At 44.1% G+C, this 15,732-nt stretch overlaps 1 long non-coding RNA gene across 1 annotated transcript; it reads right to left on the reverse strand.

Annotated features, from left to right (window-relative positions):
* Positions 1-382: 382 nt before the first annotated feature.
* LOC115472889 lies at positions 383-15,448 on the reverse strand. Its single transcript, XR_003942574.1, has 3 exons — positions 15,361-15,448; positions 5,567-5,679; positions 383-891 (listed from the first exon to the last, which is right to left on the reverse strand). It is a non-coding gene; the product is annotated as an uncharacterized LOC115472889 (long non-coding RNA).
* Between the last annotated feature and the right edge of the window lie 284 nt (positions 15,449-15,732).

Raw genomic sequence — 15,732 nt, forward strand, 5'->3', positions numbered from 1 at the left:
TTTTCCAAACAGTGGCCAAGCCAGGTCACAAGTATCTGGCAGAAACCCAAATTGTGGCAACATTCCATGTAGAACCCCAAAGAATAGCAAGATTCTGGAATCCAAAAGAGTGTCAAGATTCCATGCAGAATCTCAAAGAGTAGCAACATTCCATGTAGAACCCCAAAGAATAGCAAGATTCCGGAATCCTAAAGAGTGACAAGATTCCATGCAGAATCTCAGAGTAGCAACATTCCACGTAGAATCCCAAAGAATAGCAAGATTCTGGAATCCTAAAGAGTAACAAGATTCCATGCAGAATCTCAAAGAGTAGCAACATTCCATGTAGAACCCCACACAAGTGGCCTGAAACGTGGCACCCAGTTATAGAATTATCTCCAAAACCAATGACTGAAGCTGAATCAAAACGGGTCATACAGTGCCAACTGCAGGGATTAAATGCTGTCACTTGCCCAGTTTGACTCAAGTTTTGCCAATAAACAACTGCTTCAAGGGCTTAATTTGCTTCAGCATCTTAGATTGTGGTCGTGGAGATTGAGCGAACTATGACACAAATAAAGCTGACAACATTGCAGCAAGTTAAGCTGAGGATTTCTCCTTGATTTATGTGGTCTCTTAGTAGTGTAATGGTTAAGTGCACAGGAATGACTTATTTATGCATTTATCACAGGAAAGGTGCATCACTTGGTACACTGTGAATTGCAGTGGCGTATTTGCTCGTCGTTGATCCCTGATGCAGTCCACAAGCAAAACATGGCCATGTTTAACAAACCAACAGGTTAGTGGTGGTTTGTTAAACGTATTCACCCAGGAAAGGAGGCGCAAACGTTTCCAAAGGAATTTCCTCACCACATCCATGGAAGAGCCCCGGGTGGTAGGGGAATATCGGTCCTGAAAAATAAAGATTGCTGCATTAGATGATGTTAATATGAGTTTTCCAATGGTGAAAAGACTCTTGATGCAGGCCTGACAGGCCGAAACACAGATGTGTTGAGTCTCACTCACCTACCTTCTTATTGCAATTTTTAACCTTTTTTGTTTTTAATTATTTTTTGTTTTACGACCAATAAATTAGTTTTTACTGTATTTACATTTGAAGTGTCGTACTTTCAAATTTTTTGAGTCATCTTTGCTGTTTTGTTGTAATTTGATTTTTGCGAAGACTGGTTTCTTCTGGGTTTTTTTGCATAGGTTTTATGTGATCACATTTTATTATAAAACTAACATTTATTTTTCTTGTTTTATTGCTTGTCATGTATGCTCACTAAGGGGTCAATAATGAAAGCAATTTAAGTGGGCAGGAGAGTCTCCTCCTGCTTAAATCACATTCAGCGGGCTGGCTGCTGGTATTCAGAGGCACTTAACCAGGTAGTATCACTGAATATTGGCACTAACTGGCCGTCTTAAGTCTGGACAGAAGAAGGGCATTACAGGGGCGGAGTTGGGGAGGAGACAGGAGTTATGCAAGTGCCGATAATACTCAGTGCTGCTGCTTGCAAAATGAAGTGACCAGATAGGACTGCACAAGGCCACGGTCCTAACTTTGGCTGCACCTGCATAGCTTCCAGGTAGTGGTCTGCATCTCTCACCCCTGCTTCCCTTCCTTCTGACTCTCCCAAACAAGTTCTGATTCTCCTCCTAGACCCCCAACATGACAACTCCTCACCATATGTCCCAGTAGCTCCCTTTGGGCCTACCTGACTATCCTTAGTGGTCAAGTGGGTCTTTGGGGCAGCAGTGAACCCCACTTGCTCCTGCCCCTGGCTGCTGCAGGTTATGACCTCTAGTGCTAGTCTCATGGTACTACCACCAGGGCCAGCTCCTAGCAGTCAGTCAGTCTTCTGTCTGTTTGTCAGTCTGTCTATATATTATCTATCTATCCAACCCAAGGTCCCCAGTGTGGCTGTGCCACATGAACTTTATCTTACCCAGGGCTTTTTTTTGAGGGAGTACTTGGGAGTACTGAGTACCGGCACCTTTTCCACTGTCTACTAAAATTGACCCATGGACCCCAAGTTTTAATGAAAGAGCTCAGGCTCTACACACCAATTTTGCCTTGCCATAGATTCTGTGACTGGTTGCAGGGGGGCCTGGCTATTGTGGGTTGGGTCCCTCAATAATCACCTCACCCCCTGAAGAGTGACCTAGCATTTGAGTACCGGCAGCTTTTTTGCTAGAAAAAACGCACTGATCTTACCACAACATCACTTTGTATTTGTTTACACCGGAGTCTGTAACGCCTCTCCAGTACTATGTAAGCCACATTGAGCCTACAAATAGGTGGGAAAATGTAGGATATAAATGTAATAAATCTATCTATCTATCTCTATCTATCTATCTATCTATCTACACAAGTGTACTCACTTTTTTAGTACATCACGCCATCAACAAGTGTATGTCCTTACACTGAGGTCTCACTTAATATCTTAACTGCAAAGTCTACATTGGAGTGGAATAACATTCTTACTCCTTTCTTCTTCTGATCCAATTTGTTTTATACCAGGTGTATTTGCTAAAAGCTGTCAGCAAAAGCCCCTTGTCCCTTTTTCTAAAGTGAGTTTCTGGAATCAGCTTTCAGTAGCAATTGTTGATTCTTTGAGTCCCTTGGCATCACAAATCCTTAAGATATACACCATGATTTTGTGTTAAAACAAATGTAATTTAAGTTCAGTACTGGGTGATCAATCTGGTTTGTTCAACATTTGGTGTATGAAGAACTAAACTTAAAGTACTTAATAAGTGAAAACATTTTATTGAACTAGCTGGGCTTCTTCATGCTTAGTTACTGTGTGTTGACCTGATGAAGAGACCTTTGCTTGTCAAAGCTACCGGCAAATGTATTAAGTCATTCCAGTGAGTTGCTTGTTGACCTGTTGCATTTCATTTATGAATGAACTGGCACTACATTAATTCACGAGATATGTCTTGAAACTTAATTACAAATGATAAGGAAAAGTGAGTCATCACTAAAGACAGAAGCCGTAGACCACAAGTCAACTGGAAAACTGAAATAGAGGTGACACAACATTATTCTCCGAATTCTGTGTTCTTAATAGCAAGGGGTGGAGGGGAGGAGGTCAGATAAAAATAAATTGTTGTGCAAATAGTTTCTGAGAAATTACTACTTCAGTGGCAGAGACCATGTGACCTTTTCCTAGCCACAGTCTGAATTGAGTTCACAATATTGTACAGGGAAATGACGATGCAAGACCCAGCAGTGGGGTCAATTTAATAACGGGCTGTAAAACTTAGGTGCCTAAAATTTGGGTGCTCAGCTAGTATTCTATAATGCATGATTGCGTGCCAGATCTGTTAAAGAATACTAGCGTAAATACATAGTCACACACCTAACTTTAGATGTGACCCTTATGCCATGTCTGTGGTAGGTGTAAATGAACATAACTAAATGCTGCATTTGTGCATATACATGTCAGTGTTCTATAAAGCACACACAAAATACAACAAACCATGATCCACCCATGCCCTTCTCATGCCCAACCCATGATCCATCCATGCCCCTCCTATACCCAGCCCAAGATCCACCTATGCCCCTCCCAGGCCCAACCCATGATCCATCCATGCACCTCCTGTACCCAGCCCATGATCCACCTATGCCCCTCCTTGTGTCCCGCCTCGCGGAAGTTACGTCAGACGAGGGCGGGACATGGAGGGAAGGAGGCCCGAAGGGAGGCGATCTGCTGCCCTGCTGCCTGCAGCGCTTTCTCACAGAGGTGAGAGGCATTGTAATTTCAATGCAGGGGGCCCAGTGGTGGATGGAGGGGGGAGAGGCGGTGACCTTGGGGGGGGGGGGGGAGCGGCGGCGGCGACCTCGGGGGGTGGCAGGGCCCTGGGGGCGGCCTTGCCCCAGGCCCGGCCTAGTCTCTCGGTGGCCCTGCAGAAAGCAACAGGGCAAAAGATTTGCAATCTCTAAAACATGTCTTTGTTGATCTTTGTGGATCAAATAAATACAGACTGACTTTTTTTCATAGTGTCTGCTTTTTATTTTTATTTTTGTATTTGGCAGAGAGCACCCGATAGGAACCTTTTTTTTTTTTCAGAGTTTCAATCTATCTGTTTGTTTATGTGAAATTATTTTTATTGATAGATTCAAAACAATAGGTATTCTGTATTTATCAAAGTACAAAGTCTCTACTCACAGTAATGCATAAAAGAACAGAATATCATTTAGTCCAAACAAATTATCATCAAACTTTTTATCCCACCCCCCCTCCACAAGTTCCCTAGTTACGACAAGGCTATATGACTATCCAGCCCTCCCTTGTCCCCCCTGATAGGAGCCTTTTCAAAATACTAACACAAGTTCCAAACTACATACCTATAAGTTAGGTGTGAACACTTATGCCTACCATAGAGTTGGTGGTTCAAAAGTGCTAGAGATATGCACCTAACTCATAATAGTCTATGGGGCTGATTTTTGAAAGAGAAAAATGTCCAAAAAGCGTCATGAAGCACCATCTGGATGGGTTTCTTCTCAAAATGTCCAAATTGGTATTTTCAAAACCTATTTTGCACACGTTTATCTATGCAGTTTGTCTGCAATGCGTTCAAATCACAAGGGGGCATGTCGGGGGTCTTTTGAAGGCGGATTAGGGTGGGCTTAGGCTATTCCTAACACTTGGACATTTTTATAGCCCTAATGTAACAAAATTAAAACATTTCGGGTGACAACTTCAACGTTTTGGTGTAGACCTGTTTTTATAATAAATAAGCCACAAAAAGGTGCCTTAAATGATCAGATGACCACTGGAGGGAATCAGGGATGACCCTCCCCCCTTACTCACCCAGATATGTGAATAAAACTAATACCAGCCTTTACGCCAGCCTCAGACATGATAGCCAGGTCCATTAGAGCAGCATGCAGGTCCATGGAGTAGTCTAGTAGTGGGTACAGAGTGCACTGTGGTCAGGGGGACCCAGGCCCATACCTCCCCCTACCTGCTACACTTGTGGTGGAAACTGTGAGCCCTCCAAAACTCACCAGAAACCCACTGTACCCACATACAGGTGCCCCCTTCATTCATAAGGACTAGGGCAGTGGTGTACAGTTGGGGAAAGTATAGTTTTGCAGGGCTCAGCAGATAAGAAAAGGGAGCTATGGTGAGCTGTGTACCTGGGTGCCCCATTACTCCCAAAATTCTTTAAAAAACGAACAAACTGCTTTCGCAAGCCGGTGCAAGCTGGCTCCAGTACACCACTGCCCATAGCTCCTAATTACTGTCAATTAGGTGGTTAATGCTAATTATTGATTGTTAGCGCCTAATTAGTGAATTAGTTTATGAATGGATCTACCCAAAGTACAGAAACTTGGGCGACCTATACAGAATCCAGCGGATAGCGCATATGTAATTGCAGGTGGTGGGTTTAAAATATTGCCTTTACTTCATCTATTGCTATGGAATTGTGATTTTATTTTTGTTAGTTTCCTTGCACACGGCCTTGAGCATTTATAGAGAGGTGGTTAATAAATTCCTATAAGTAAGTAAATAAAATCTGGAGTGATCAAGGCACTATAACTGAACTGCTCCTCTCGTGCATGAACTCTGACCTGTTGCTGCTGTTCCTCTTGGCTGGAGACCAAGAGAGACCCAGCCCTCCTCTTACTGGAAACAGTCAATCTGAAGTGCAGGACCAGGAGCAGGGTTTCCGTGTCCTTTTCTTCTGAAATACATAAAACCCCAAAGTTTGAATAAGTAAGCAAAGCTTGTGTCCCTGCTTATAACTTAACCCTCAAACGTACTCAGAATAGTTCACATAAAGATCCTATGCCTGACCCAGCCTGCAGTCTGCACTTGGTTGGCTGCTGGAATCTGTTTTTTTTGACTGATCCATGGTTTTCAGATGCTGACCCATCTGGTACCTGGATACTGGGGTAACAAGATTGAATGTTTGTTTATTTTGGGTCTCAGCTGGTTCCTCAGTTAACACTTTAGACATTGATCTTAGTTCTTCTTAGGTCTGAACTTGCTTAACTTTGTTCCGTGTGTTCTGATACTAGAGGAACAGTATTCATGTTAAGCTCAAGTTTAACAGAGGTAAAGCCAAGGGTACATGTTGGGTTCACGGTGGAGAGCAGAGTTTAGTGATGCTGTGGAACCTCAATGGCCAGGATGGTATGGTTGAAATATTTGATACACACTGAAGACGAGGGTGAGATTTCTAAGATATGCCATCAAGCCCAGTGTCCGGTCTCTGACGGTAGCTACTCTGGGTCACCAGGAATTACCTGGAAGACCCAAAGAATAGATCCATTTCTTGCTGTTTCCTCCCAGATACGAGTGGTAACTTTTCCAGGTCTATTTGTCTAATAATTGTTTATGGCCGTCTTCAGGAATTTATCCTTACTGTTCTTCCTGACCAGTGGGCCGATGATCAGAAGCAAACGCAGGTGCTAGAGGCTATTAGATCCATACTAGCTGCCTGCGTTTTCTACCGCCCCCATGATCAGAGCCTCTGAGCATGTGAAGCAATGCAGCAGCCCCCCTGCAGGAACCTCCGGTCCCCCCAACCCCCCTAACACAGGTTCAGGGAGGGCTGGAGATCCGGTGGGTCTACCCTATGATCAGAGAGAATAGTGTACTTAAATTTGCATGCAGTTATCTCTGATCATAGGGGTGGTAAAGCTCCGTGCTGTTCCAGCGCTATTTTTAGAGCGCTGTTTGGAACAGCATGGGGCTTTTGATCATCTGCCCACAGGTATCTTTACTTGAACAGACAGCTGCTCTCAATATGAGGATGACTGAGATACAACAGTCCTTACAGAGGTAAATATTACCGTATTTTTCGGACTATAAGACGCACTTTTTTCCCCTCAAATTTGGGAGGAAAATGGGGGGTGCGTCTTATAGTCCGAACGTAGAGAAATTAGACTTCCGGGATCCCCAGCCCGCCCTCCCTCCGAGTTCCGAGATCACCTGCCCTCCCTCTCTCTGAGATCCCCTTCCCTCCCTCGGAACTCGGGAGGGCGGGCGGGAGGGAGGGAAGGGGTTCTCGGAACTCAGGCAGGCGGGAGGGAAGGGGTTCTCGGAACTCACGCGGGCGGGAGGGAAGGGGATCTCGGAACTCGGGAGGGCGGGCAGGAGGGAAGGAGATCTTGGAGAGAGGGCGGGCAATCTCGGAGGGAGGGCGGGCTGGGGATCCCAGAACTCAGGAGGGAGGGAGGGAGACGGACGGACGGACGGACCCTGGAAACGGGAGACATTCGGACAAGACGCAACGGAGCACCTAGGTTGTAGAGGAGGAAAAAGGTGCGTCTTATAGTCCAAAATATTTTTTTTCCTATTTCCCTCCTCTAAAACCTAGGTGCGTCTTATGGTCCGGTGCGTCTTATAGTCCAAAAAATACGGTACCTAGAACGTCACCTTAGCAGAAGACCAGATCACTCCTGTAGAAACTATTCACTGATGGATACTCTGTTTCCTTTCGGCTCCCGCATCTTTCTTTCTATAAATGAACAATGCCTTGGAAAAGTCACTTTCACCCTTGAATGTTTTTTACATTCTTCTGTCAGTTTTTTTTTTTTTTAATGCAAGGACTTTAACACAAGGTCTGAGGAGTAAAAGTTTAGCTTGTTCTTCAGCAGTTAATGTTAGCGAGTATTTCATACCCTTCTTTACTGTGAGCATTCAGGATCTGCAGTTTTCTTTTCTGGCTTTCTTGAAGGAGATCAGTAAAAAGCCAACCAACCAAAAAAAAACAAAAAAAAAAAAAACCAGGCAGGAGTGAGGAACTGAGGGCGAGGTGTGCTGGAACAGAGTAAAACGCTGGACTGTTGGATAGTACACTGAATAATATTAATGTTTATGGGCCCTGTTTACTAAGCCATGTTATAGGCGTGTTAACCATGTACGTGTGTTAACTGTGTACGCACGTACATGGTTAATGCGCATGCTAATTGTAGGCGCATTAAAAACACTAACACGCCTTGGTAAACAGGGTCCTATGTGTGTAATAGCACAATTAACCTATTCTGCAGCTCAGATAAGTAACGCTTATCAGCTGATAAGCTTAAACTGTGCTTGTTAAAAAGTTTATAACCGTTGATCATTTCACATATTTCGACTGAGAACAAGAGAAAAGATGAAGAAATATTTCAGATTGATGAAGAGATAAGGTGAAATACCTACTTCCATTATTTCCAAAGTCGATGGCTTAAGTGGAAGGTTACCTTTGAGGATCCGTTTCATGTATCTGTTTGTAATTGTTTGTTTACAACAGCAAGTATTACATAGTATTTCAACATTGTAATGGCGTTCCAGCACATGCAACTCCAAATGTCGCAACAATTGTATCGGCTCTGGAGCTGCATTCACATCCGCCTGAATGGTGTTCTCTGGTGTTGCAAAACTTATCTGCACAGAATAACACGTAGAAACAAAGAGCAGTTCCCAAATAGGGGTGAAGCAGTGACATTTACATTTATTACATTTGTATCCCACATTTTCCCACTTATTTGCAGGCTCAATGTGGCTTACATAGTACCGTAACGGTGTTTGCCAGTTCCGGTATGAACAAATACAAGGTGATATTATGGTAGAATAAGGTTCAGGTATGATGAATACTTGGGGGGAGTTTAGGGGGGGAAGAGGAAGAGTTTGGATATGTCCATTACAGTCGTTGGTTTCGTTATGTCACAGATATCCAGGTTTTTTATGTTGGTTCGGTGGGGTATGCCTTTCTGAACAGGTTTGTTTTTAGGGCCTTTCGGAAATTTAAGTGGTCGAGCGTGGTTTTTACTGCTTTTGGCAGTGCTTTCCATAATAGTGCGCTTAAATAGGAAAAGCTGAATGCATAAGTTGATTTGTATTTGAGTCCTTTGCTGCTTGGGTAGCGGAGATTTAGGTATGAACGTGATGATCTTGTAGTGTTTCTAGTTGGCAGGTCAATGAGGTCTGTCATATATCCTGGGGCTTCACAATAAATAATTTTGTGAACTATTGTGCAGATTTTGAAAGCCAGTGCAGTTTTGTCGGAGGGGTTTGGCGCTTTCAAAACGCACCACCCCTGGTGCAACACGACCCCCCCAACGCATCAACCCCCCCCCCCCGGGTGCATTCTTGGCTGCTGGGAGCAGCCGTGCGGCTCTCGGCTCCGCTGGCTCCCTCTGCCCCGGAACAGGAAGTAACCTGTTCCGGGGCAGAGGGAGCAGGGAACCAGTGGAGCCGACAGGCGCGCGGTTGCTCTCTGCACCCCTCCAGCGGCGTGCACCCAGGGCGAACCTCCTCCACCGCCCCCGCCTTTGGTATGCCGCTGGGGTGAAGATACAACTTTTTAGTGAAATGTTTTGAAGGACTGGATTTTTGATAAAGAGTTGTATCATCATCCTTATTTGGGATCTGCTCTTTGTTTCTACATTTGTGGTGATCTTTGAGGGGTCCTTTTACTAAGCCGCGTTAAGCCCAACGCGTGCCAAAATGGAGCTACCGCACGACTACCGTGGCTCATGCGGTAATTTCATTTTTGGAACGTCCAACAACGCGCGTCTGAAAAATATTTTTTTATTTTTGGGGCGTGCCACACGGACGAGCACCAAGCGGCATCTGGCGCGCGTAGGTCATTACCGCCTGGTTACCGTTTGAGTCTTTTCTGCTAGGTCAATGGCTGGCGGTAAGGTCTCAGACCCAAAATGGATGCGCGGCAATTTTCATTTTGCCGCATGTCCATTTTCGGCAGAAATTTTTTAAAAAGCCCTTTTTTACAGGCGTGCTAAAAAAATGGATCTGCGCATGCCCCAAACCCACGCCTACACTGCCACAAGCCATTTATCAGCGTGCCTTTGTAAAAGGACCCCTGAGGCCTCTGATTGGACTCCTTGCACAGAATAACATTCCAGCACATGCACAGATGTATCATGGTTTTGTTCTTGAGACATAACTGCCAAACCTGTGTGCGTGCACCCTCGTGCTTTCCCATTTTAAGACACTTTTTTTCCACGTAGCCTATTTTGCATTATATTTGCTTACTGCATTGGCGGGCAAACATTTTTTTTTTTTAATGCTTGCATTAGAAAGTCGTGCACTGAGCTGTAATAATATAAAGTTACTGCAAGGACTCCAGGATGAGGTCCCAGAGAGGCTCAGCTTTTCACCAGATCCTCATCTGGGTTTCCCGGCTGTTTTTAAAGAGGAATCTGTAACGTAACCCAGACAATGTCGTTTTCATACCGGCACAACCGCTGGTGATTATAGAGGGAATTGTGTGTAAGTCCTTTGCTGTTTTCACACCAGCTTTTTATTCAGAAGTGTTGGCATCACATCAGCTCTGGGAAACAAGGATTTCCTCCTTGCTGCTGTACTATCTCAGTCATTCCCATGGCTTTTGGAGAGGAGTGTTTTGCTAACTCTAGCCAGAAACAATATAAAACATTGCCATCATTTCTTCTGTGATCTGCCTAGGGCCTGGATTCTGTTAATGTTTTTTGCTCCTGTTCCAGAGCTTGTTGAACTATCTCTAAAGTTGCAGTTTGACCTTCTTGGTTGAGAGGCTGCTTTGGCACTAGTGCAATGCTGTAAATTCTATCCACATGGCTCTTGCAGTATCGGGGAGTCCGAGGAAGGGGGTGGTGGAAGCTTCCTCATGGCTGCTTCCAAATCTTCTGAAGACGGGGTCCCTCTTGCTCTGGGGGCCCTGGGAATCATTCATTTGAACTGCTGCTGCACTACATAGATATGAGACTAGTAGCCATCTACCCCTAAGACTAAGACCTTTGTCAACCTCCAGAAGGACCTAACTAGTGAGTGATTTACATTGGGCTGTCCAGTCTACCATCTGATCAGCTGATATTACTACTGAACCCAGTAACCCAAGCAGGGATTGGAACCTGCCTGTCAATGAGGCATTGCATATCTTTTTGTTTTAATTTTTTTTGAATCAGAATTGCTCTTCTGCCTGCTATCAACCCAGTCAAAACCAATTGTCTATTATCCTATCTGAAGTTTAATATTTCAGTTGGGTTGGGGATAACCTCTGTATACGTGACATTCTATGATTGGTACACACCAATGGGTGCTGGAGGTGGAATAGCAATATACCCTATAAAGATATGTTGCCCCCTGTTACCGGTGGGATACGCTGTACTGATGAGTTAGACCCTGTGTCCTTGTCAGGAGCCTGTCTCCCAGGAAATATATAATTATATTTCCCCTCCTCCTTCTGAGATTGTAAGTACTGAGAACTATTCCTTTGCAGTTGTAACTTTTCTTTCTTTCTTTCTTTCTTTCTTTCTTCTTTCTTTTCTTTCTTTCTTTCTTTCTTTCTTTTCTTTCTTTCTTTTCTTTCTTTCTTTCTTTCTTTCTTATATTGCTTAGGGACTTTGCATAGTGATCTCTCCATAGTTTGTATGATTACCGTATTTTTCAGACTATAAGACGCACCTAGGTTTTAGAGGAGGAAAATAGGAAATTTTTTTTTTCCTTTTTCCCTCCTCTAAAACCTAGGTGCTCCGGTGCGTCTTGTCCGAATCCCTCCCTCCAAGTTCGGGATCGCCATCAGGGTTACCTCCTCCCCCCCCCCCCAGCCCTGTCACCACTTCTCCCCTTACTCACGCAATCTTCCCTGGTGGTCTAGTGATGTCGGGGCAGGAAAGAGCCCCCTCTTTCCTGCCCAGCACGCTGCTCTCCATCCTCATGCATTGCTGCCTGACGGTCCTCGGCGAGATTCAAATGGCTGCCGAGAATTGAAGTCTCGGCGGCCATTTTGAATCTCACCGAGACCGTCAGGCTGCATACAGGAGGATGGAGAGCAGCGTGCTGGGCAGGAAAGAGGGGGCTCTTTCCTGCCCTGACGTCACTAGACCACCAGGGAAGATTGCGTGAGTAAGGGGAGAAGTGGTGACAGGGCTGGGGGGGGGGGGGGGAGGAGGTAACCCTGACGGCGATCCCGAACTCGGAGGGCGGGCGGCCTGTCAGCCAGCCAGCCAAATCTCTACCTTCGGACTATAAGACGCACCCCCCATTTTCCTCCCAAATTTGGGGAAAAACAGTGCGTCTTATAGTCCAAAAAATACGGTATTTCTTATACAGAACTGAGAATGTTATTTCCTGCTTAGCTACATAATAAAAGAAATATATTTTATTCTTCTCTGATTCTTTTCCTTTCCTGAGAAGAATATATACTCCACACAGTTTATACACCTGAAGGATTCCAGATGATCTCACGAATGCAGCTGAAGAATTCGGAGGCAACCCCGCTGCTTCAGATGTGGGCCCAAGCTTGGGAGAACAACCTTGTTTTAGTAACAAGCTTCTTGGTTCAGGATCCCCAGGCAAAGCTGACTTTTGCTGTACCACTGTAATACAGCTCCTTCTAATTGCCATGACCATACTGCATTTTTTCTTCTAGTGGTTGCATCATGGAACTCACTACCTGCACCTTTAAAGTTGATCTCTAACTCATTTATGGCCTTGCTTTTTCTAACTGGTAACTGGAGTTGGTGGATCTAGTGGTTCCATCGTTGATGTCCTGCTCTTGCTATTCTTACTACTCTTCACCCTTACCATTGCCCTCCTCTACCCCAATGCTTCTGGCTGGTAGGGATCCGTAAGCCCTACCTGTTAAAGGGTCCACTCTTGAGCCCCCTGATCTGTCTCAACCCTGGGGCAATCAGCGGCACATTTACAGCCTCCAACGCCGGCACCCCCCCCCCTCGTATGCTCAATTCAACGAGCATGCTCCCATGCACACATGCGCAAGGGGGGAATGAAAGTTGAACTGAGGCATTGCATGGGTGTGGTGGGGGGGATAGGGTTTGTGTGTTGTGTGCTTTCGTCATGCTCCAGGGTTGAGACAGTGTGAGGGGGCTCTTGAGAGGACTGTTTGGCTGGTGGAGCTGGTGAAATGATGTGCGCTGCCTCTGGGTAGGCCTGAAACAAAACTGAGTGGGTCCCAGCCCACCGAGGCCCACCCTTGGCTACACCACTGTAATCTTTACTATTCATTAGGGAGATTCTTTCCCTTAATGTATTCTTTACTGAAAAACTTGTAAGCTGCTTTGATGTGTTAACCAAAAGGTAAATACCTAACTAACTGACAATTGCAACAGTTTCGGTGCTCTACATTTGAGAGTCCGCCTTCTGGTGATATTTCATATGGGGGCATCATTGATTATTGGACAGGATACTGATTTGTGAAAGGCAGGCCCACGTTGCAGAGGTGACACACATACCACCTGCACGTGCAGAACCCCCCCCCCCCCCCCGATGTGGTGCAGCCTCGGCTTATGCTTCGTGTGTGAGGGGCAACAGCAGGGTCCTGTTTCCCCCCCCCCCCCCGGCAGGCAGCCGTGGACTTGACTGTTCTCTGCTCCCCGCATGCATGAAATCCAGGAGAAAAACAAGTGCCTGATCACCTGCCACATGTTTCTCTCCTCCTGGTGGACGCTGGCCCCAGTCACCTCTGGACAGATAAGATTCATACCACTTGATAGCACTTAGGATGCCACTTAACGCTGTCAGAGAACACATATTTTTCTTGGAATAAGAGCGGCCCGCTCATTAAAGTCACTTCTCCACTCAGAGATTTGGAAAAATATTTGCTTAAGCCCCAGATCTGATGTGTTTTCTCTTCTTTATGCTGTTGCTCCTGAGAGAAAGGTTAGCCAGTTAATGTTGTTTGTATCTGAATGGTCATTTGCAGGCAGTCTCTGCCCAGCTGTGAGGCTGGAGGGATGCGGACATTGTCTGGGAGGGTTATGGGTAGAGAGGTTTTATTTACATCTGCTGCCTTCCTCCAGGGACTCTTCATAGAATTTTTTATTTATTTATTTGTTGCATTTGTATCCACATTATCACCTCTTTGCAGGCTCAATGTGGCTTACATTCAGCATGGATAGTGGAAAAGAGAAAAGAGTAGATATTTGGTGTTACAGAAGGATTTTGGGTTACATGGTAATGGAATTCATGATAGTATATAACAGAAGGCATTATTAACATTTCTGGATATATGTGGGAGTTTCACATGTTTGGTCTTGTCGAAGAGATAGGTCTTAGTAGTTCAGTGTATTGGTGCTAATTTCTGTCCTCTCCGAGATAAACCTTAATGTCAATGGGGTGTTTGGGCTTTTTTTTTTTTTTTTTGCCATCTGAGTAGGACCTGGTTTTTGCAAATTCTGGAGCACAGGCTCTTGATCCATAGCAACTGACTGCTCTTTCCATATCCCCTTCCTTCCCTCCCCTCCAAAGTTACTCTCTCTCTCTTCTTCTCCCTCTGAAAATTTGATCATCAGCACACTCCAGTGGGAAGTTAATATCTTTCCCTCTGTCTTCTTCTCAAAGTTGCTCTCCACTATTAACATATATTCTTCTTGTTATGTGTAGGGTCTCACTGGGATCTCTTTCAAGAATAGGGTGTCCTTGTAGAAAGATCGGGGCCAGCTCTGGTGCCACAGGTGCACTGGGTGGGAATGTAGACAGTTCTATATGTTACCATGACTGTCACATATAAGCAGTTCTATATGTTATCATGACTATCATAGGCAGCTCTATATATTATCATGACTATCACATATAGGCAGTTATATATGCTATCATGACTATCACATATAAGCAGTTCTATATGTTATCATGACTGTCATAAACAGTTCTATATGTTATCATGACTATCATAGACAGTTCTGTATGTTATCGTGACTATCACACATAGGCAGTTATATATGTTATCATGACTATCATAGGCAGCTCTATATATTATCCTGACTATCATAGTTCTATGTTATTGTGACTATCACACACAGACAGTTCTATATATTGTCATGACTATCATAGGCAGTTCTATATATTATCATGACTATCACACATAGGCAGTTATATATGTTATCATGACTGTCATAACAGTTTCTATATGTTTATCCTGACTATCATAGACAGTTCTATATATTATCGTGACTATCACACAGGCAGTTCTATATGTTGCTGCAATATCACACCACCATGCCAGTAGTCTGCAGAGATTTGATTATTATGGCCTCTGCATAGTTACATTAATTATCCATACATGATTATTTATTTATGTATTTATTGGGATTTATTAACTGCCTTTATGAAGAGAATCACCCAAGGCGATGCACAGTATGTTCAGCTTAACATAAACATTATAACAATAGTAAAATATAAAAGTATAAACATAAATACAATGAAAGAGGAAACTTGAAAACAGCAAATTGATACCTAATAATAAGACTACCATGAAACAGGATAAAAAATATACACATTTAACAGCATTGAAATTCAAATAACAGAGATTTAATATGATATCAGCATAATAGTGATGAAATATCTAATAAACACACAATTTGAACATTTAAATAACATAGCTATGAGACTAATGCTTTTCTACAATACAGCTTACCGTATAGCTGATTAAACCAACAATCCAGGAGAGGAGCAAGGAGTGGGAATGGAGTCCGGTGCCTTCAAACAGACCGAAGACACTAGACGTCACATAATAATCTTTAATGGAGAATGACTCAACAAGATACCCTGTTTGGAACGCAGGGTTCCTTCTTCAGGAGTCTTGTTATCTGTTATATGGAAAGGTTAATCCTTGGAATGTAAATCATTTCCATATACAGATAACAAGACTCCTGAAGAAGGAACCCTGCGTTCCGAAACAGGGTATCTTTTTATTTTTTATTTTTTGATTTTGCTCACACCTTTTTCAGTAGTAGCTCAAGGTGAATTACATTCAGGTACTCTGGATATTTCTCTGTCTCAGGAGGGC

This window comes from Microcaecilia unicolor, chromosome 6, assembly GCF_901765095.1.
Source record: "Microcaecilia unicolor chromosome 6, aMicUni1.1, whole genome shotgun sequence".
Taxonomy (NCBI): domain Eukaryota; kingdom Metazoa; phylum Chordata; class Amphibia; order Gymnophiona; family Siphonopidae; genus Microcaecilia; species Microcaecilia unicolor.